Source organism: Prionailurus bengalensis, chromosome A3 (genome assembly GCF_016509475.1).
Source record: "Prionailurus bengalensis isolate Pbe53 chromosome A3, Fcat_Pben_1.1_paternal_pri, whole genome shotgun sequence".
Taxonomy (NCBI): domain Eukaryota; kingdom Metazoa; phylum Chordata; class Mammalia; order Carnivora; family Felidae; genus Prionailurus; species Prionailurus bengalensis.
Window position 1 is genome coordinate 111,979,542 of NC_057354.1, and position 24,800 is coordinate 112,004,341.

The following is a 24,800-nucleotide window of genomic DNA, read 5'->3' on the forward strand; positions in this document are numbered from 1 at the left end:
AACCTAGAACATCATTCTCTATCCAAGACTCAAAACAAAACAAAACCTGTTTGATTGGTTTTAGAAAAACACTGTGCTGTGTGCCTGGGTAGCTGGGTAGCTCAGTCTGTTAAGCATCTGACTCTTGGTTTCAACTCAGGTCATGATCTCATGGTTCACGAGTTCAAGCCATGTGTCAGTCTCTGCGCTGACAGCATGGAACCAGCTTAAGATTCTCTCTGCCCCTCCCCCACTCGCTCTTTCTCTCTCTCTCTCTCTCTCTCTCTCAAAATCAATAAAATTAAAAATAAAATTAAAAAAGGGAAAACACTGTGACCTGTCTTGCTTTGTTTCATTTGTTACATATTAATATTGTTTTTATATTATTACATATTTATATATAAATTAATAATTTTATTAGGCAAAAATGGTCTATCTACCCATTTGCATTTTTTGAACTTCCAGACCTCTGGAAGAACTATGATTCTGGAAGCAGCCCCTCTCAATCATTATACTCACTTACTCTTGGTGGGTATTGTTCAGAAACAATACCTTGTCATAATCACTAATGAATCTCTACATTTAACCAACCTTCTGTGTAGACAATAGAAGACAAATAATGCTTTTTTGGTGATAGGTGTCTATAGGGTTGATCCACCTTTCAGGTAAAATGATTTTTAGGTTAAAAAAATAAGTCAGTACTATTTCCAAAACAGAGTCCTTAGAAAGAAGACATAAAGACAAATCTCCATACCACCTACATTTACACTTTTTGTCAGAATTAACTATTTCAAGAATAGAGACCTTTTCTTGGAGGGGCTCCTTGATATATTTTCAGCCCCTAGTCTAGTGTTTGGCCCAGAAAAAAAAATCAATATATTCTTATTAAATGAGTGAATGAGCCCCAGATGCTCTTTTATTCTGATGGTTTATCATCTTAATACATTCAGAGAAGAGTAGTATTTTATTATAATGAACTGGGAGGCAGTTTGGGTTGCTAATTAGATGTCACCAAGAAACTGAATTCTCACAGCTCTTATGTGCGGTGCTGAAAACCTCACTTTGGTTTCATTGCCATTTTTTTGCATAATCATTTCCAGCTATTGATTAACCTCCAAATTTGTGTGTTGACTTTTTAAAAATTGTTTAATTTAATTTATTTTTTAAATTTACATTCAAGTTATCATATTAGTGCAACAATGATTTCAGGCATAGATTCCTTAGTGCCCCGTACCCATTTAGCCCATCCCCCCTCCCACAACCCCTCCAGTAACCCTCTATTCTCCATATTTAAGAGTCTCTTATGTTTTGTCCCCCTCCGTTTTATATTATTTTTGCTTCCTTTCCCTTATATCTGTTTGGTATCTTAAAGTCCTTATATGAGTGAAGTCATATGATATTTGTCTTTCTCTGACTAATTTCGTTTAGCCTAATACCTTCTAGTTCCATCCACATAGTTGCAAATGGCAAGATTTCATTCTTTTTGATTGCTGAGTAATACCCCATTGTATATATATACCACATCTTCTTTATCCATTCATCCATTTATGGATATTTGGGCTCTTTCCATATTTTGGCTATTATTGATAGTGCTGCTATAAACATTGGGGTGCATGTGCCCCTTCAAAACAGCATACCTGTATCCCTTGGATAAATACCTAGTAGTGCAATTGCTGGGTTGTAGGGAGAAGGGTTGATTTTTGAGGGCTGTGACGTTTGTCCAAACTCTGGCTTTTTTTTAAAATAATACATTCCCCCTGCACTGGTATTCTTTTTCTCTTCTGCCTATTTGTTTCTCAGTAAGATTTTGAAATTCAGATTCCATTGAAAACCATCTATTTATAAACTACTTTTTGCCATTCGTGGCCTTAAGTCATCTATTTTTATAGATTTACTAATTAGTCTTCAGTAAATAATGACTTCATAATCATCCCTTGAGGTTGTGTTTTAATGGTTGTGTTGTTCAAGGTGTCAACCAGGAGGGTGGAGATGAGGTGTCCGGGCAACAATATCTGCCCATGCCAAATGGGAAACTCATAAGAACATCAATCCACTGAGATGAAGTCTAATTAACCAACATCATTTAGTCCAACTGGGGACTGATTTGCTTCAGCAAAACTTACTAAAAAGAACTAACAAACTTCATTTGTTACATTTACACAATAATTAAAATAATTCCAATAAAAATCTGGACATGTAGCATATCTTCAGATGATGCATCTGAAAAAAACTGGATCCATATTCCTATATGGCAACACTTGAAAGAGGTAAAGAGCAGCTATCCTTCTTCAAAGAATCTAGTCAAAAAAAATCTCCAAATCATCTAGTTAAAAAAAGAAAGAAAGAAAGAAAGAAAGAAAGAAAGAAAGAAAGAAAGAAAGAAAGATATAATCATGTACATTACTGTCCTAGACCATGTTGGCATTTGAATTTGGAGCCTACCTTACTTCAGTCCATTACGTCTATAGTTAAATGCTGTCATTTGTGGATAGGAATGTAAACAGAATAATTCAGAAAAGTTTTATTGAACACCGCTACAATGACATACACTAGAACCAAATGCCTCAGTTCTTCAGAAGGTGCATTCCTTGAGAATCCTTTATAGGGAAGGTTTTTTATTCTATTGAATTTTAGCTTAAAGCAAGCCCATGGCCTCTAAGTTGAAAGTGGCAGAAACAAAATTTGGAATACCACTCAGATTTATATATTGATCTAGAGGAAGCTGCCGTCTTCTCAAGAGATACTTGTCATAGAATTCCAGCAACCATAAAGTACTGAAATTTCTTTTACAGCTACTTTTATGGTAGCCTAAATTGATTTAATAGAGCACCATCAAATCAATTCATTCTCTTAACTCACAGACTGCATTATCTTGATTTGAATTGTTGGTGAACCAGGCCATCCAACAATTATTGGGATGCATGGTGTATGATATATTATCCATAAGGCCAGCCACCTGAAGAATGAAAGCAGATGTATAAAAGAAATTGTGAAGGGAGCTCTCCATAAATCAACACCACTGAATGATCAGTATTTGCAGGCACACTAAATGAATATCTTTATATCAAGGAAAGAATTATCACATACATTCATATGCATAAAAGACTGGAAATGTAGAAATTATAGCTCATATAGCATTAGCAAAACTAGATATACCGTTTTAACCAATCCTTTAATATTTATGAGACAATCTTTAGCATTGTACATACATCTTTTATTCTCTTCAAGTTGAAATATTCTTTTGGAAGTAAGTATGTTTGAAGGGAAAGGCCATGTGTTTAGCATACACACAGAATATCTTGTTAATGGCTAATTATAGCAGCTAATATATACCAAATGTTATTCTATGTCCTAGAGAGTCTGCAAAGAAGTTTCCATATATTATTTCGCATAGCATTATGAGTAAGATCTTTTATATTCATTTTATTTTATAATATTTTTTAATGTTTAGCTATTTCAGGGAGAAGGAGAGGGAGAGAGGGAGGACACGAGTAGGGGAGTGACAAAGAGAGGGGGACAGAGGATGTGAAGCAGGCTCCCGCCTGACAGCAGAGAGCTTGAGTGGGGCTCCAACTCACGAACCATGAGATCGTGACCTGAGCCAAAGTTGGATGGTTAACTGACTGAGCCACCCAGGAACCCCTGTGAGGAAGTGCTTATAGTAGGTGAGGTAAATGAGGCTTGGAGAGGTAGTATGACTTTCTCAGGCCACAAAACTAATAAGCACTAGAGCTGGGGTTAGACTCTGGCAGACTGCATTAGCTCTGCTGTGGACTGTTATATATGATGCCTCTTCAGTAAGTCATGACTTCAGTAGGTCATCCAGTAGGTCAGTGGAGTGAGAGAGCATGGCTCTAGAACCCAGATGCTCTTTAGTGCTTTGTATGTTACCACATGTGTGCTATGTAGTCACCAAAGTCAGCTGGATGATGAATTGAATACTTCAACTGTGGCTTTCTGTTTCCCATCAGAATTTCAGATATTTTTGTGTTTGTTTTTTTGCCAAAACAATCATTTAAAGTTTTTGTTGTTGTTTTTCTTCAGTAAATGAACTCCTTGGTGAAATATGTGCCCAAAGTTGCTTTGATGATTGTATTTCTTGCCTTATCTAAGTATTTTTAAGCACCTGCCTGGTTTAGTCACAGTGTAAATAATATAGCTACAAAAATAAATGATTACACATGGATTTTTACTTTGAGAGTCACATACTTATAATACCAAACAATAAAATAAAACCTATGCAATAAAAAAGAATTTGCAATGCTCTGAGCATAGAATTTTTCAGGTTTTAGTTTATTAACAACCTCAGTGGAAAAAGCAGTCTTTCACTAAATTACAGATTTTAAATGGCTATGGGCATGCATTTGAAACAAAGGAAGCACGTTTTTGTTGATAATCAAGATTATCAGACTTGAAGTCAGTCAGTCTGATGCTTCATCAAACATTCTTAAGTCCAGAAAGATCATTGCCTTAATATTACAAATGTTACACCCTTACCATTACACACTGGATGTTGAAATATGAAGACGATTAAGGACGGGGCGGGGGGGGGGCGGAGAAGAAGATAAAGAGAAGTGGAAGAAAAATGAACTCATTTTTGGCAGATATATCCAATTATCTTGCAAATATTTATAACATCCTGACCAGTGCCTATCCATTATAGACCATCTGTGTACCTTTGCTCATTTCCCTCAAAAAGGAAATAATCCCTTTGAACTTCTATTTTATTTCAGTATTTTATAGTATTTCTTAAAGCAGCTTCATACTATAATTATCCCCTGCACCTGTTTTACTTTCTCTGAACATGCATACTTGAATCCAGACCTATGTTTCATTTATAGTTAAGTGCATTTTTAATATATGACATATTCCAGAAATACTTGTTCTCTTAAATTCACCTAATGTGGTTTATCCAGGACTATTAGAATCATTAAAAGCATTAAAGTAAATTTTTTAGAATAAACTTTATATAAAATTCAGCAAGGACCTGGAGCTTTCTACACAAGTGAGCTTCCTGGGTCAGAGACAGAGGGTAGTTTGTTACTCATTAATAGCGATGACCAGAAAATCATCATTTGTAGCTTCCCTGACCTCCAGTTCCCACAGGGTGAGGTAAAGAGGGCCAGGTGACACCTGCACATGCAGTGGGCTGCATTATAAAAGAGAAACCCTGAGTTTATAGTGGACAGTAAACAAACTTGCCCTTTGCCCCACAGGGAGACATTATTTTTACACTGACATTATACTGAACAGTAAACAAATCTGCCCTTGGCTGTGGACATAGACACAATATCTCCAAAGGCTCTTTGCTATACAAACATCCTTGAAAACATAGTCTTGACAAAAAAGACAGTCAGTTCCTTTGCTAGCAAGCCATACAGAAACGTGATAGCACCATGGTACGTTGTATACTAGCATCAGGGCTTTGAAAATACAGACAGAAGACTGATGTCCAGAGCTCAGACAATCATCATCAGACAGTATGTTGTGCTTTTTGCATTGAATGGATTATCTTGCTAAATTTTTAACACTATGTTGTGAAGCACATAAGATAAAGCACAAAACGTCTACCTCATCACTCAGGGAAATTCCAAAGGTGGAGGAATCTTCCCTTGAGAAGTTATTGAACTACAGACAATGGAAGAAAAAAGTAAAAGCAACTTGACTGGTGACATGATAATTAAATGCCTGTCCTTTAAAAAAGTCAGAAACTAGCTCCTTTCTACCCATACCTGTTCTCAGCTTTGCTACTGCCAATCAGTATTTCCCACTAAACATTGTCTCTCCTTGAGCATGGTCTCCACATCCCTTGGAATTGAATCAGAATCTTTAGGAAACCTGTAATCTTTCAAACACATCAAGAATCACTGCATAAAGTATACTTTCCTCACCATAAGACCTAAGAGAAATCACTGTTTTGGAAATCAAAAGTAATCATGAATTAAGGATATTCTAAGACTATAGATATCTGAAGTAAGAGGAAAAGAAATCCAATCAGCATAATGAGAAAACTCCATGAAATTGACGGTAATAAAATTGTAGTTTAGCAGGAAGTAGGGAGGAAAAATACAAGGAAATTAGAGAATCATAGTCCATAATATATGAAGGATCTAGAGTGGATTTATTTCCAAGATTGTATTTTGGGGAAGACTCCCCCTGAATCACACTCACGACCTTGTGCCAGCTTTTCTTTTCTTTTTCTTTTTCTTTAAATTTTTTTAACATTTATTTATTTTTGAGACAGAGAGAGACAGAGCATGAACAGGGGAGGGGCAGAGAGAGAGGGAGACACAGAATCTGAAACAGACTCCAGGCTCTGAGCTGTCAGCACAGAGCCCAACGCGGGGCTCGAACTCACAGACCGTGAGATCATGACCTGAGCCGAAGTCGGCAGCTTAACCGACTGAGCCACCCAGGTTCCCCTGTGCCAGGTTTTCTAATTCTTTTCTTATGTATTGTAGGAAATGCTGGCCTGGAGGAGGATTCTCCCCCAAACCCTGGAATTTTCTTAACATGTGAATAGTCAACAAAACCAATGTCTGATCTGTAACTAAAAGAGATCAAGTAGAAGAGATTATAAAGTTTATGGAATCAACTAAATCTCTAAAATATGTAAGCACATTGTATGTGGTGGACCAGGAGATAAAGAAGAATATGAATAAGTGATTCATCCAAACATATGGTTTTTAATTTTGTGTAAGTGATCACCTGTGGAAAACCTATAAAAACATCTTAGCGCGTGCACACACACACACACACACACACACACACACATACACACACACGCAAAACAATAGAGACGAAACCTTGGTAAGTAAAAAATTCTAGAGATATGAATCAACTAGAGGAAAGGAATATATCTGAAAAATAAATTTATCACAGGTTTCTAAGAAAATATCCTAAATGTCTAGAAATGAGCTCCCAGAGGCAGTTTAGAACAGTAAAGAGGCAGCTTAGAACAGTTTTTCAACTTCTAATGCATCATGGACTTACTTGGGGGAGCTTTAAAATTATTGATGCCTTACTCACACCCCCAGGAGTTCTGATACAATTAGTTAAATCTGTAGCCCAGTCATAGCTCAGGAATATTCTGGTGTGAGGCCAAGGAGTTGAGGACCATTACTTTGAATTTAACAGAGTAGGAACCGTTTATAGAGAGTGATTTGAGAAGTGTTAAAAGGCACACTTGCCCAAGGAATTGTTCCTACTATCAGGCAATTGTACTTCTCCCTGGTAAAGTTATGACGTAGGTACAATCTTTGTTGAAATGCCAGTACTCTCAGGAAGAATAACAATGTACATGTATTGAAACCTGGAAAATAGTAAACAATAAGCAGTATCCTTATTTCCAAGGCTGATAATTAGCTGGTATACACCATTAATGCCACAGGTTTCTAGCCACAGGATATGGGTTCCTTATATGTCTTTCACATTATGCACAATATCCATATTGGGAAGTCCCTATGCCCTGCTGGTCCTTAAATGCTTTCATGAACACCATCTATTAGCATCAGTCAACACATTTGTCATGAAAAAAAGTTTGCCATTTAGCAACTGCTACAGCAGAATAGAGGATATTTAAGATACCAAAGAAACCAAGCTGTTAACAAAGTGAGATAACAAAGGCAGGAGACCCTGGCGTGCTCTCATAGTCAGGGGGTAGCACAGATTTTAGTTGTCCATTGGATGACTGTCATATTTTACTGGGAAGGAGTTAGGGGCTTACATATATAGTTAAAATAAATAAGAGGATGATGGGAGAAAAAAAAAAGGTTAATATGTGAGTTAAACCTGAGCCTGGCCTACTTAGGACTAGTTGCATTTTTTTTTAATCTGGCCCAGATTTCTGTGGTATTTGTATTCACATTATAACTACCATATATAGTATATTGTTAACAAGCACATAGATTATGTTTCTGTTAGCAACTTGAGTTTCTAATCTCTCAGTATTGTGAACTCATGAATTTTTATTTTAATTTCTCAATGAAAATTGATTATTGTCATTATAATTTTAGAAACTTGTTCAATTCAAAAAAGATGAATAATACAAACATCATTTATTGGGTATTTACATAATATTTACTGATATGTATAAATTCCACATTCATTTAAATATTTTTTGTTTATTTTTTAAAATATTAAGTTCTATTCCAGTGCAAGGAATGGTACACAGGGACAGTGGCCCAATGAAAAGGAATGTGTAGTGTTTAAATCATTAGCTCATCAAGACAGACATTCATAGAAAAAAGCTTAAGGGTAAATGTGTTTGAATGCATATATAGTCATTTATTTGTGGCATATATTTATATATTTTTATATGTGGTATATTTATTTGTGACATATATTTTATCACATATAAATAAGTTTGTAAGATATTTAAATATTCCTTATCTATATATTATACATACTTTTTTAAAATTAAACTTCTTATTATGGGATAATTGTAAGTTTATACTTCATTGTCACAAGTAATGCAGAGAGATTTCATGCAACCTTTACTCAGTTTCCCCTAATGGCAACACTCTGAGAATCTTTAGCACAAATCATGAATAGGCTGTTATGATGGGTCAGAATCAAATGTATACACTAGCACATGGCTGCTTTACCCCAAGGAAAATCTTCTGAAAGCTTGAACATTACAGGAGTCTGGAAGGCAGGACCTAAAAGGCATGAGATTGCCCCCAGTGTCATGGCACTTGAAAAAAATAATTAGGCTAAGTGGAGGGTTAAACAAGCCCATGGTAGATTTTGTCCTCCAGATTACTGGAAAATATGTAGACAAAGTCTAACTTTATTTTCCACTCAGCCTCAAACCAGTCCACTCTGTGTTTGGATTGAGGTATTCCAACTAGATGCCAAAGGCGGGGAGGGGGGGAAGGAAATATTTTTTTTTAATTTTTTTAACGTTTATTTATTTTTGAGACAGAGAGAGACAGAGCATGAAGGGGGGAGGGGCAGAGAGAGAAGGAGACACAGAATTGGAAGCAGGCTCCAGGCTCTGAGCCATCAGCCCAGAGCCTGATGCGGGGCTCGAACTCACGGACTACAAGATAATGACCTGAGCTGCAGTCGGACGCTTAACCGACTGTGCCACCCAGGCGCCCCCCCGGGAAGGAAATATTATTTTCAGTCTTCATGGTTCCTTTGTACATAATAGCCATCGTACAGCCCCAAAATTATGAAATATGCTAAGATGCAGACAAATGTGAATGGCAATAGGGAGAAGAAGTCATAAGAGCAGACTTAGAGCTAAGCCAGATTTTAGAGTTAGCAAACAAGGATTTTAAAACAGCTGCTAAAGAGTGTAGCTTTCAGTGAAATAGAAAACTGGACAAAGTATATGAAACAACTCTTTTCATGGAGAGCTAGCAGGTGGTGAAAGTTATTTCTGAGACAACAACAACAACAACAGCAAAAACTAAGGGAACTCTATAATCTTCCTAACTTTCTGACCTGAGGCATTTCTGATGATATAACAGAAAAGATCCAGTGGAGCATGACAGTCTCACTGAGTTAAGGAGACAAAAATCAAATTGGGGGTGGGGTTGGCAGCTGGAAAGGAGGGAGCTAAGCAGAGAAAGAGCTTTACAAATTTCAGTAGGGGGACCCTTGAGACTTTCCAGAATTCAAAGCTACTCACAGGTAGGGTGACGTTCCATGAAGCCAGAAAAAGAACCATTGCTGGGGATCTGTAGCCTGAAGGAGATGTTCAAATTCTTAGCAGCTATAATTGAGAAACTTCATTGAATACCCAGGACATTCAATACATTCAGCTCTTGAAGAATAATATTAAATAATCCTCAGGGTAATGGCTGCTATAGAAGCATCTAACTAAGTATAAAACCATGCCTTGAATGTACCAAGCTGACTTAACTGTTACACAATTATCTGCCAGAACAATACTCTTTAAAGACAAATAATAAAATACAGACACTCGACAACATAGCGTACCTATTGTTCAGCATTCACTGTGGAAAAAAAAAAAGCTGGACAGAGGCAGCAGAGCGAAATGTGATCTAAATCATGAGGAAATGTAATCAATAGGTAATCAACAGTAATGATAGAATTTGCGGGAGAAATTTTTTTTGAAACAACTGTAATAAATATCCTCAAGGATTTAAGAGACAATGTGAAAATAATGAGGGAATTGTAGACCATTAAGAAAACCAAGTGGAGTTGTTTTGAAATGTACAATATCCAAAGTAAAACTGCATTGAATAGTTTAGATACTACAGCAGTTTAGACACTACAAAAGGGAACTTTGAGACCCAGCAATAGAAATGACTGAAACTGAAGTATAGAAATAAAGAAGTCTGAAAAATCATTAGCCAAGTCTTAGTCACCTATGAGGCAGCATCAAGTAGTCTAACATATGTTTCCGAAAAAGGTGACATTTGGAGAAACAAGAAATACTTTAAAAAAAATAATGAAAATTATAAGCCTATAGAACTGAGAAACTCAACTACGCCCCAGCAAGAAACCCAAAGAAACCCACACACAAACTCATCAAAATCACATTTCTGAAAACCAGAAGTAACGTGAAGAACATAAATTCAGACAGAACAGACAAAGTAAATATAAGGGAAAACAAAAAGATAAGAATATCCTCTGATATCTTGGTAGAAACTAAGCGCGGCAAACAAAAATGTCAGAAAAAACAAAAAAACTTTCAGCCTATTATTCTCTGCCCGGTGAAAATATCCTTCCAAAATGAAGGTGAAGTAAAGCTTTCTACAGACAAATCAAAGTCAAAGGAACTAGTCACCAGCAAACCTACACTATAAGTAATAGAAGAAATTGTTCAAACTGAAGGGAAATGACAGTACAAGTTCCAATCTGCCCAAAGGAATAATGAGGACCACAAATGGCAACTATGTAGGTAAATATAAGACTTTTTTCTCCTCATTTAACATAATTCTATAAAAGACAGTTGAAATGCTAAAACAAAAGTAATACTAATGCTTTATTCATTATTATAGCCCAAACGGAAATAAAAGGTCCAAGAGCAATGCAATTTATATTTTGTGGTATATTTGCAAAATCGTGTATCGCACAGCATTATGAATACCCGATTACTGTTACATGCAGTAACATGGCTGAGTCTTATTGATAAAATGTTGAGCGAAGGAAATGAAGTATAAAAAAGAATAATTGTTATGATTTCATACAAGTTAAATACAGGCAAAACTAAAGGTGTTAAAAGTCAGAATATTCGTTGCTTCTCAGGAGGGTTTTGGCTCAGATGCATGAAAGAAAATCGTATTTACTTGATATTGCTTGTTCTTTATTTGGATGGTGATTATCTTGGTATACACATATGTAAAATCATAAAGAAGGATAATAAATATTAGTGAACTTTAAACACAAAACTGCATTCATTTTATACTTCTATTAAAGTTTTTTTTTTAATAAAATAAATATACACGTGATCTAGAACTGTGGCGTAAGATATGGTTGGGAGTCTATTTGGGATTCGAGGGATAATTTTACAAACAAAGTAACATAGCAGGAGATATATCCCCTTCATTCTTTTGATTATCATCCTCAAGCTGAATTTGAAGACTGGAATTTTACCCATTTTGTAACCCCGAGAAGATCAGACTGAGAATGAATCTTACATGAGAAGGTCCTGGAACAGAGATCTCAAAAGAATCTTTGCCTCCTTTGAGGAACTGATTGCCGCATAACCATTTGTGGAATCTGATCTACGCTGCTGTTTTTGCTGAATGCAATAATAAGTGTTTTATTATGTTTTTCAAAATAGAAAAACAGTGCATTTACAAGTTAGTTCATGCAAATATCTGTATATAAAAACTTAAAAAAATTGGAAGTTATGATCAATTAGCTCAGCACTTTTTGCTGTTTGTTGTTAATTTCCCTGATAATATTTAAGGAAATTTTATGATTCTCTTAATTTGAATTTAGAGTGTTTTATGCATCTTCAAGCAGATATTGTCCCACAAGTTTCAACCTCCCAGTGTCTGTCTGCACCAAGGGTATACTCTCTCCAATACACACATGGTGTTATTTCTTATTATCTAATAAATCTTGTTTCCTCAAATTAAACAGTATTTTTTCATAAGAGTGAAAAATTGTCCTGTGGCTCCGCCTTCTATTTTCTCTTCTCTGGCTAGAATATTACATCTCTTGAGGCTAGGTGGTGGGGAAGGTGGGGAGAAAATCTGGCCCATGGTATTATTAGCCATGGTATTATTGGCTGACTACGTGGCAGAGATGTGTAGATCAAAACTGACTTCTAAACAATGGAGTTTGAAACTTCGTGATTTATCTTAAATAGTATCGACACAGATAATTTCAGCTTTGCTGAACTCTGTCTTCCAGAGAAAATTGATTATTGACATTTTTATAGTAATATTATTAGCAGCAAAAATGACAATGTTCTTGTTTCAGTTTTGCATTAAGAAATTACTGGGGCGCCTGGGTAGCTCAGTCTGAATTTGGCTCAGGTCATGATCTCACAGTCTGTGAGTTTGAGCCCCGTGTCAGGCTCTGTGCTGACAGCTCAGAGCTTGGAGCCTGCTTCGGATTCTGTCTCCCTCTCTCTCTGCCCCTCCCCTGCTCACGCTTTGTCTCTTTCCCGCTCTCTCTCTCTATCTCAAAAATAAAAATAAAAACCTTAAAAAAAAAGAAATTACTTTATGAGTGCCTGGGCGGCTCAGTCAATTAAGTATCTGACTTCGACTCAGGTCATGATCTCACGTTTTGTGAGTTCGAGCCCCGCATCAGGCTCTGTGCTGACAGCTCAGAGCCTGGATCATGCTTCAGATTCTGTGTCTCCCTCTCTCTCTGCCTCTCCCCTGTTCATGCTCTGTCATTCTCTCTCTCTAAAAAATAAATAAACATTAAAGAGAATTTAAAAAATTATTTTAGATGCACTCTGTCGACTTATTTCTTGCTTACTTCTGTTATCAGGTTTTCCCATGTACATCAAAATTGTCAAGCAAAAGATGAGGGTTTTATTTTCATTTTGTGTATATGTTACATTAACAAAGGAAAACAAAACTGCTGAATGAATATTTGACAATATATAATTGATTGATGTAGTGTCAACAATATATACTTTAGATATTCAGAGAAAAATAAATTCAAAGAAAGATGAAATGAAAATTAGTCTTGAGCATGACGGATCTCGGTGTGAACACTAAAAGATGACTATTTCCTATGAAATTTGTCATGATAAATGATATAGAGTATAAGAGTTATATTGGGAAATGAAAATGTTAAAACATCCAAAACCTATAATTATAGCACAAGAAGTATTGTAAATCCTTAATATTATACCGGAACATCGTCTAACAGGCCCACCCGAGGACTATTAGAGCTGTTTAATTATCTAGGGTCATGTATACTTGTTTGACCTGATATTTACTATTGATTAGAATATAGACTCTATAAAGTTATGGGATCATGTGTAGTTTTTGTCTACTTGAGGTACAAATTTTCTCTGTCCAGTAAAAATAAAACCCCAAAGTTAGTTTATTGCCATGCAAGACATTAATCATTTTGTCTCTAGATTTGCACACTTTTTTTAGTGTTCCTTTTCTGGTGGTATATATAAAATCTGCTTTTTTGAGTTCTGTTTTGAACCAACTTTACCATTCAGCCAAGTTTCCTCATTAATAAGTTAAGTAAATTTTTGGCATATATTCTTTTTTCATCTGTATGCCACGTTTTTAACACTTTTTCATAATATACTTTCATGAAAGAAAGGGAAAACATTAGGTACTGTATAGATACAATTAAGAGGATTTGGTGATCAGGGTGCCTGGGTGGCTCAGTCGGTTAAGCATCCAACTTCGGCTCATGTCGTCATCTCGCAGTATGTGGGTTCGAGCCCCGCTTAGCACTCTGTGCTGACAGCTCAGCTCAAAGCCTGGAGACTGCTTTGCATTCTATGTCTCCCTCTCTCTCTCTGCTCCTCCCCCACTCACACTCTATCTCTTTCTCTCTCTCTCAAAAAATAAACATTAGACAAAAAGAAGATTTGGTGACAGAATGGAGATGAAAAATAAAGATAGCATAATGTCATTGAAGGCATAGGCCACTCGAGAGTTATTTTAGAAGTCGTGTACTTTCTGCACAAAGTATGTGTTTCTTCTATGTTATTTTAAACTAGATAGTTTTTATGGCAATATGTGTCTTCAGGTTGAAAATCTATGATGGTAGGGCATTTGCTGTTTTTGCAAGACAGTCCATTCAATTTCCAGACTGCTTATTTATTAGTGATATTTTCCTAATAATAAACCAAATTTCTCTGCTTTATAATTTAAATTTTTCAGACCTGTTTTTGAAATCTGAGCTTTAGGGAATATGTATACCGGCTTTTTGATGTACTAGCTCTTCAAATCTTTCTAGCAATTACAGAATTTGCCTCAAATTTTCTCTTTTCTAAGTTAAATATCTCCAATTTCTATAACTGACTCTCATTTGAAATTATATACAAATCCTTACTATCACCCAACAGTTCTTCCATTAGATATCTTCAATTTACACAAATTTTTCTATTAAGGTATGTTTAAGAACAGATACTCTGGTTGGGACATGAGAACGGTATATAATGCAACTGGGTTTGGAAATTTTTGACTTCTTCATGACCCATGACAGAGAAACCATAAAGGAATACATTTTATACCCCATTATAAGCAGATCATTCTGAAGATTTTTTATTTTAAAAACTTGACCAAAATTCCTTTTAAAAAAACATTTTAATGTCTTTTGATATATACTGTGACATCCCAGGAACTAGATCTAATTTTCATTAATAATAGCAATCACAGAGGCCCCTGGGTGGTTCAATCTGTTAAGCATCTGACTCTTGGTTTCAACCCTGGTCATGATCTCATGATTCTTGCGTTGGAGCCTTACATTGGGCTCTGCGCTGACAGTGTGGAGTCTGCTTGGGATTCTCTTTCTCACTCTCTCTCTGCCCCTCCCACTCTTCTCCCTCTCTCTCTCACTCTCTCAAAATACATAAATAAGCTTTTTTAAAAAAAATAATAGCAATCATAAGATAACAAACATATAAATGCGACTTCCTCACAGAAAATTCCCTGACCAGTCAATCCAAATTAGATATTCTTATTTTTTTCCTCTCAGCAACCTCATTTTCATCATAGTAAATCATACTCTCAATGTGTGTGTGTGTGTGCGTGTGTGTGTTGGTATTACTTGTCTTAAGATAGATTGAAATTCCATGATAATAACAAAGGTAAATATCAGTATTATCCACATTTTACAAAGTGGTTGCTCAGTAAATTAAATTTATTAAGACCACACAGTTCTCAAGTGGCAAAGGCAGAATTCAAACCCTGGTCTCTCTGACAAGAGCTTTCAATTGCTTTGCTATTTCATATTTCATGCAAACACTCTCTGCATGTAAACACAGAATGTACATAAAGTTGATCATGAAGTACATTTATTTTTGTTATTTTTCCGTGCTTCCCTATATATACATGGTTATTTCTATATAGATTAAAGCATTATTATATAAATTAGGATAAAGATGATTAGAAAATAAATGTAATGTGAAGAAGAAATGTTTTTAAACATTTTGAACATGAAATGTTCAAATGAAAGCAATTATAAGATTTAGCAATGGTAGTGTAGGATAGAACTTGAATATGCTCAAACCTGCTTCTTTCCAATAAATCAGGCAGACTAGTCCAACAATTTGACCATCCTTCCTAACAGCTCATAAAAAAATAATTATAGAGATTTAGCAACAATTTGACTATTTTAGACAAAGAAAGGCACTGCCAATATTTGCTGTCTTAATTGTTTCAAATATAAAGGAATGTAATGGATATAACAGTAATTTTAAAGATAGCAAAGTAAATTATTTCAAAAATTATTGGTAATTATATCAGTATGGCAGACATGCTAATTTCTATTGAGCTATTTTTTTCAAATACACTTTTTTTATTCACTGTTTGTTCAAATTCTGAATAAGCTTTTTTCTCTTCCATATATAAGGACAGAATCTAATATTTTTCTTAATTTGTAGAAAATGTTCCCAGCCAATCTAATTACTATACAGTTGCTATTAGATAACTTTAAAAACAATTCAATTTTTTTCTCTTTAAAATTAATTTTATATTGTTTTTAAATATTATATGCAAAAGTTAATATAAGTACTTACTTCCGTTACTTATCATGACTTCTTTCTTGTCTATACAAAAGACAGGGGTTGACTTTTCTTTAAAAGAATATTTAATGACATAATTATGGATCCCAGTATTCCTCAAGGCATATCTACCCCGTAGGAATTCTCAATTTTCAGTTTCTCAGATTTCTCCAAACATTTCAGCCTATTAAAATGATTCATTTTCTCACATTTTATATTTAATGTCCTTGATTTATCAATGCTCAATATCAAGGGATAGTATTGGAAAGTCTCCCTCCCCAAATTCCTCTTCTCTGCACTCAGAGGTCTCAGGGTGCCTTGTCATTTAGAATTCTCTTGAAATTGCTGAAAACAAAGCAGTTTTGTTAAGCACCCATATCCCTCCTTTTGTAACATGTTTAAAACGTAAGAAAAGGTGAGGCTAAAATCAGCAGAGGATTGAAGGCCCATGATGAAACAAGTCGTCCAGTGCATTTGAGTTAAATGTCTTAAAACTAATGGAAGATATAGCAATCCCAGCCAAAACCTTACATATCAGGGCAAGGCAATGCATTTCTAGATGCCATTTCAGTAGATGCATGAATTTTGTTTCCATCTTGTAAGAATTCTTAATAGAGATATTTCATAAATGAGAAATCTAGGTATAGAAAATAGTAGTAAAATAAAGGACTTGCCACAGAAGAATTAGAGCTTTTTCCTCAATATGATGGAAAAGATTAATGATAATGGGAGAAAATAGACATTAGACCTAGAGCCACTCTCCAATTGGTGACATATTTAAAACTGAAGGAAATCCGGGCCTCTAATTGTAGTTGGAAGCAGGTACTTTGATATAAAGACCTTAGACTGTATAAATCTGTCAAAAATGGGGTGTTTAAGAGAAGAGCAAAGGAGAGAGGATAGATGATGGTTTCCATTTTGGAAAGTTGCCTTCACAATATCTGTGAAGAAATCCATCAGGGTATGTGGTAAACACAGTCTGGACCTCAGATGAAAATGTGCAGGTAAAGGTATAATTATGGAAATTTTCAGAACCTGGTAGTAGTTGAATCTATAGGTGAGGATGACAATACTCAGAGTACATGGGGTAAACTAGAGGAGTACATCGAATACAGTAATTTATGAAATACTAGTATGCTAACGCAGACCAAGGGAAAAAAAAACACAAAATTTCACAGCATAAGATTTTATTAAATTTTGTTTCTTCATGGTATAAAAGGCAAATGTTAGTGTTATAAAAATTATAAAGGAAAAATATGACAAAATTAGAGACGTGGAGGACAAATTAGTGGTGGGTAGGAGTTGGAGACAGAGAAACAGACTGGAGAAAGGTAGCTGTGGTTTTTTTTTTTATTTTTTTTCAACGTTTATTTATTTTTGGGACAGAGAGAGACAGAGCATGAACGGGGGAGGGGCAGAGAGAGAGGGAGACACAGAATCGGAAACAGGCTCCAGGCTCTGAGCCATCAGCCCAGAGCCTGACGCGGGGCTCGAACTCACGGACTGCAAGATCGTGACCTGGCTGAAGTCGGAAGCTCAACTGACTGCGCCACCCAGGCGCCCCAGGTAGCTGTAGTTTTAACAGAGCAACTACAGTCCCATATCTCAACCCAAAGTCGACGGTAGTATAACCTATTATGCACTCTGTCGGTTGCTGTATCCATCACCACAGTCATGCTTCAGAACAGGTGCATCTCTGCAAGGTAACGGATTTCCTTCAGTAGATATTTGATGGGCCAACCCCAAATATGAGCCCATACTCAGACTAAGCAAAGACCTGGAGGAAACAATTCTGTCAATCTCAGTGAAGTTGAAAATGGTTCTTTGTCCCACAAAATTTTAGTTCACCCACTCTTCTTTGCCTCTACAGCTCTCTGATGTCTTCAAAACAGTATGGTTTTTGTTGCTTATTAAGGCGTTTCTCCTTATCGCAAAAAAAAAATGATGCTCTTCTATTGCTTATTACATATTTCCCTGACGTGGAAGTAGGAATTTTTCTCCTGTGAATGTAGCCATATTTTTCTAATAATAAAGTTTAATAGATTTGTAAATTGAACATATGTGTACATGAAATCCATATATATTTATAGAATTATTTTTAAATGTTTATTTATTTATTTTAAGAGAGAGCAAGCACGAAAAGGGGAGGGGCAGAGAGAGATGAGAGAGAGAATCCCAAGCAGACTCTGTACTGACAGAGCTTGAATCTGTGAACTGTAAGAACATGATCTGAGCTGAAATCAAGAGTCAGATGCTTAACCAAGCCACCCAACTGCCCCAAGAAGAATATTTTTAAGTTTATTTATTTATTTTGAGAGAGAGAGAGAGAGAGAGAGAGCGCACACATGGGAGGGGCTGAGAGAGAGGGAGAGACAGAATCCCAAGTAGGCTCTGCACTGTCAGCATGGAGCCCAATGCGGGGCTTGAACTCATGAATGCGAGATCAAGGCCTGAGCTGAAACCAAGAGTTGGATGCTTAACTGAATGAGCCACCCAGGCACCCCTAGAGAAGAATATTTAAAACAACTCTTACCTTATTTCTTAGATATATCAGAGATGGAGGTTAAGATTTTCACTTCAGCCTTACTTTAGAACTTCCTTTTCCCCATCAGATTGCCTTGGAACCTTGGAAAAAAATCAAATGATCCCATGAATGTAAGTCTATTTCAGGTTCCTATTTCTGTTGCATTGATACATGGCTGCACTTATTTCATTACTACATGTCATAAATATTGCTGCCTATCGTAAGTCTTTAAATAAGATAATTAATGCCTCCAAATCTTTTTTTAATATTTAAGATCATATTGGCTTTCCTAGATTTCCTAGAAGCAGCTGGTCCATTTCTACCAAAAGCTCTGCAGAGACTTTGATTGTAATTAGTTTCCCTTAAATATCAATTTGAAGAGAAACAACTTCTTAACAATATAATTAGCATGACATGTATTCTTATGTTTAGGTTATCCTTAGTTTCTCTTAGTAAAGTTGATTAGTTTTTGTGTAGAGGTCTTACAAGTCTCTTGTTAAGTGCATGCCTAACTATTTTACATTTCTTTTAATGAGTTAATAAAATAAATTGTTTTCAAATGTCATTTTCCAATGGTTTGCCTCTTAAATATAAAAACACAGTTTTTTATATCATCCTTGTATGTGGCGACTTTGTAGTATTCATTTTAGGGTTTTTTAATGTTTATTAATTTATTTTGAGAGAAAGAGAGAGAGAGAGAGCATGAGAGGGGGAGGGACAGAGTGAGAGAGAGGGAGAGAGAGGATCCCAAGCAGGTTCTGTGCTGTCAATGCAGAGCTTAATGTGGGGCTCAAACTCCTGAACTGTGAGATAATGACCTGAGCCAAAATCAATTCAGATACTTAACCCATTGAGCCACCCAGGAGCCCCAAATTCATTTTAGTTTTAAAGTAGCTTTATTTTCATAGTTTTTAAAGTAATTTTCTATATAATTATATCATCTATGAAAAAAAAAAAAGCTCCCCTGCTTGTTTTCCAAACTTAGTAAATTTTAGGACATTATCTTGACTTATTGTACTGCTTAGGACCTACAAGACTATGTTTAATAAATTAGCGAGAGCAGATAATCTTGTCATCTTAACATGTTGGGGAGAAAGCACACATTTTTTTTTTACCATTAAGTGTAATGCAATCTGTAGGATTTTTGTGAATGTGCATTTGTTATACTAGGCATTTTTTTTGTAATAAATAGGTATTGGATTTTGTCAAATTCTCTCTCAATATGTATTTATATTTGTTTTTCACCTTTATTCTGCTAATATGATACATTTCAATGATTGATTTTCTAATGTTAAACCAACTTTGCACCACCGGCACAAACTCACGTGATCACAATGTATTTTTTATATACTGTTAGGTATTTATTTTGGGATGCTTGCTTCTATGTTCATGAGGGATATGGGTGTTTCATTCTCTTTTCTTGCAATGACTTTATCAGGTTTATTATCAGCATTATACTACCTTCATTAAACTAGTCAAGCTGTATTTCTTCCTGCCTAATTTTGAGAAAGTTAGTATGAGTTATTATTTCTTCCTTACATATGTTATAGAAACTAACAATAAAACCCCCTGGGCCTCTACCTTTGTGAGTAGGAAGGGCTTTGATTATGAATTACATTCAATATTAGACTTCCAAATATTCAGGTTTTTCTATTTACTATTGAATCATGTTTGACCAGCTGTGTTCTCTGTGGGATTTACCTATTTCATCTATGTCAGGGTTTCTTAACTTCAGCACCATTAACGTTTTGACCTGGATAATTATTTGTTGTAGGGGACTGTTCTGTACATATAGGACATTTAGTGGCATCTCTGATCTCAACTACCAGATGTCATTAATACCATTGATCCTTTCCCATGTGACAACTAAATATGTCTCCAGAGACATTATCAAATGTGCCCTGGATGGCAATATTGTCCGTCCTTTAGAACCAATTGTCTAAGTAGTAAAATTTACAGCATAAAGTTCATGAGATTTCCTATTTATTTCCTATTTATTTCCTATTTCCTATTTTGCTTTGCTTTAATAAGGATTTATAGTGATATCCTTTTTTCAATTATAAAATTAGTAACTTAAAATATTTCTCTCACTTTTATTTTTTATTATTATTATTATCACTTTCTTTTTTTTTTTTTTAACAGTCTTAAGGTCTTTTATTTTTTACACTTATCATGCCATGAATTCATAGGCAATGGGCTCCAGCAGCTCAGGCTCCTTTCCATTGGTTCTGACAAAGTGTGCTTCTCTGGGTTGGCCAGGCTGACACTTCAGCTGAACCCAAATACCTTTCTCTTTGGCTTCCTTTTTTTTTTTCTGATCACTTTCCTTCACATGCTTCAGGAAGCTATCGTGGCTATTCAGGTGCTTAATCTGTTCAATATGTACATGATTTCTCTTGACAAGAATCTTGCCCTTAACTTGCTAGCTTACGACAATGCCAAGAGCATGCTGGGTAATACCGTAGACTCTTCCAGTTTTGCCCTGGTTACATTCGTGGGGCTCTGCATTTTGAACAGTGTCCCTTCCTTTGATGTCTACAATATCATCTTTCTTGTTGATTCACACATATGTTTCCAAAGGAACAACTCCCTGTTTCCTAAAAGGTCTAGAGAACATATAGCAGGTGCCTCTCCTCTTTCCCTTTGTGTTGATCATTTTGATGTCTTCCTGGAATATGGTGGTTGTGGCTGACAGGTTCTTTTCTTTCATTGATCTCTGCCCTCATTGTTTCTCTTGATATTTCTTTCTTCCTTCTTCTACAAACTTTTTTTTTATTAATTCTGTTTTTAAAATTTACTTTGAATCCCTCTGACTTTTTAGATGTGCATTTTTTGCTATAATAGTTCATGGAGGGTTGATAATACACATTAACTTTTCATGGTCTTCCTAGAATTAATATTTGGCTGTTTCATGCACAAAGTAAGAACTTTACAATGGTGCATTTATTTTTTTTACATTCTTTTTGCTATTGTTGTCATATAAATCTGCATTATACCATATATGCATTGGTATAGTCTTTGCATTAAAAATCTACTTTTTAGGGGTGCCTGGGTAGCTTCATCAGTTGGGCGTCCGACTTCAGCTCAGGTATGATCTCACGGTCCGTGAGTTCGAGCCCCGCGTCGGGCTCTGTGCTGACAGCTCTGAGCCTGGGGCCTGTTTCAGATTCTGTGTCTCCCTCTCTCTCTGCCCCTCCCCTGTTCATGCTCTGTCTCTCTGTGTCTCAAAAATAAATAAACATTAAAAAAAATCTACTTTTTAAAGAAACTCGGAAAGCAGAATATGATTTTTTATATTTATTCACATATTTTTAATTACTAATTCTCTCCCATCTGAGTTTCCTCTGGTACCATTTCCTTTCATTCTGAATGTCTTCCTTCAGGACTTTTTTTTAACTCGTCTGTTGTCTATATCTTAGATTTTATTTGCCTGATCACATCTGTATTTTAAATTTCTTGTCTTTTCTTTTTTTGCTAAATATAGAATTATATGTTGAGTATTTTTTTCTTTATATCTTCAGTATGTCATTCCATTGTCTAAGAGTGATTGTTTCAAGAAGCCAGACATCATGCATACTTTTCTTGCCTTTTGTCTAAAGTATTGTTTTTTTTCCAGCTGTGTTTACAATTTTCCTTTCATCCTCTGTTTCCAGCAGTTTGAATATGAGATGCCTCTTTGTGGTATTCATTGCATTTATCCTGCTTGGGTTTGCAGGGCTTTCTGCATCTGTGTATTGTTTTTCGCCAAATATGTGAAGGTTTCAACTATTGTTTCCTGAATTATGTCTTCTGCCCCATTTTCTTTTCTCCTCTGGACCACAAATCACATGCAAGTTAGAACACAGTAACTGAAATTTTTATTGCAAACTTATTTTGGTCTCTTGTATCATATATTGTCTATTGTTCAGCCTTTGACAATTCTGCTAAGCAATCAATTCCACTCTCTCCAGTCTCTTGTTGATTATGCTCACCTTTGGAACTTAAAAATATGACACCACACATTTAACACTAGATTTCTATTGGGATCCTTTTTATAGTTTCCATTTCTCCTCTGATAGGTCTTCACCGGTTAACTCATTATAATCATTTTTCTTTTGTCTTTGAATAAATCTATAATAGCTTCTTTATCTGCTCGTTTCAAAATCTGGGTCATCTCAGTGTCTGTTTGTACAGACACTTTTGTTCATGTCACTTTTTTTTCTGTTTTGTACATCCTCTAAATTTTACTTCATATTGGACGTGATAGATGCCTTTAATCTGTTATCTTTCTTTAAACAGTGTTGATTTTTTGTTCTGTTGAACCGTTAGCATACTGGTTTATAACTTGGAGTTCTGGGAGTCTTGATTTTCGTATTGTGTTCGGGGTAGTCTTCACTCCTGTAGCATGGCCCTTGTGATGTTTCTTTTTTTTTTTTTTTTTAAATTTTTTTTTTCAACGTTTATTTATTTTTGGGACAGAGAGAGACAGAGCATGAACGGGGGAGGGGCAGAGAGAGAGGGAGACACAGAATCGGAAACAGGCTCCAGGCTCTGAGCCATCAGCCCAGAGCCCGACGCGGGGCTCGAACTCACGGACCGCGAGATCGTGACCTGGCTGAAGTCGGAAGCTTAACCGACTGCGCCACCCAGGCGCCCCCCTTGTGATGTTTCAATGCAAATCATGATCTTGACCAAGGCACTCCAACTTGGCGGCATTCAAGCTGCCATATCTATCTTTTCTGAGAATGGTAACAGTTTTTTAGCTTTCCAGCTGGTGTATTACACCAGATTTCTTGGACTCTCCCCTTCTCATGCCCAATCCATGGGGCAGCCAAAATTGGGGGGGGGGGGGAAGTTTGTAAGTAGTTTTGTGAACACTTTCTATTGTGGCTCCCTCCTTGCTGAGATGTCCCTCATTATTTTCTAGCCTCTTGGGCAACCTGGAACTCTGTCTTCTGCAGTCCAAAGCCTCTAAGACTGATGTTTTCTGCTTAAATGTTTGATATGCTGCATCATTTAAACAGGAGAATTTCCTTGGGGAAAAGCTATGCAAGTAAATATCTCACCCATTGAAGTTTCTTTTTCAAAGGACAAAAATCCCTCCAGGTTATATTTGCTTTTCTTCATCCTCCAGTACCTTCAAATACTTTGTGTGTGTGTGTGTGTGTGTGTGTTTGTGTGTGTTTACCTTTGTACATTTTGTCTAGAGTGTAATGATCTTCATGGTAGGATCAACCTTGTACAAGTTGCCCTACAATTATATGAGAACTGAAACTTCTCTTTTTAAATAAAATGAATGAAAATAATTGTTACCAAATATTAGCCAGACCCTCTATTTCCTGTCCTTAATATAAATTCTTAGAATTAGAGGCTTTGGATGTTTAATGCAAAACTTAAATATATATGCAAGCTATATTATATTGATAAATTTTATAACATCACCAAATTGTATTTCTATCAGAAAACCTGTTTATATTTTCATTTTGATATTACTGATTTTTATATTTTGTATCTACATTGAAATAAGGAATGTTTATTTTGTCATCATGATGTGAATTAGTAATCTCTCTGTATTTTCTATATTCAGGAATACAAAAAAAGTAATTACTCCTTAAATGTTTGAAATGAAATTTCCAGGGGCACCTGGGTGGCTCAGTTGGTTAAGCGTCCGACTTCGGCTCAGGTCATGATCTTTCCAGTCCGAAGTTAGAGCCATACATTGGGCTCTGTGCTGACAGCTTGGAGCCTGTTTCAGATTCTGTGTCTCCATCTCTCCTTGTCCTTCCCCAGCTTGCGGTGTGTGTGTGTGTGTGTGTGTGTGTGTGTGTGTGTCTCTCTCTCTCTCTCAAACACAAATAAACATTAAAAAAAATTTGAAATTAAATTTCCAATAAAATTGTATGATTCACAATAGCATTTTTAATTCTTGATTTTTTAAAAATTTTATATATCAGATTATCTATTTCTTTTAAGAGTAAATTAAATATTCCCATTAAATCATCAGTTTTGCCTATTTTAAAATTAACTATATTTTATTACTCATATTATCATAACTCATGTTTAATTTATGCAGTTTACTTACATGCTTGTTTAAAATTTTATTTGTATTTTATATCACTTTAAGGCAATTTTGCAAAAAAATTATCTATTTTTTATTACTTTTATTTTATTCCA

At 35.6% G+C, this 24,800-nt stretch overlaps 1 pseudogene; it reads right to left on the reverse strand.

Moving 5' to 3' along the window:
* Window positions 1-20,811: 20,811 nt before the first annotated feature.
* On the reverse strand, window positions 20,812-21,303 carry LOC122467015 (annotated as a pseudogene).
* Between the last annotated feature and the right edge of the window lie 3,497 nt (window positions 21,304-24,800).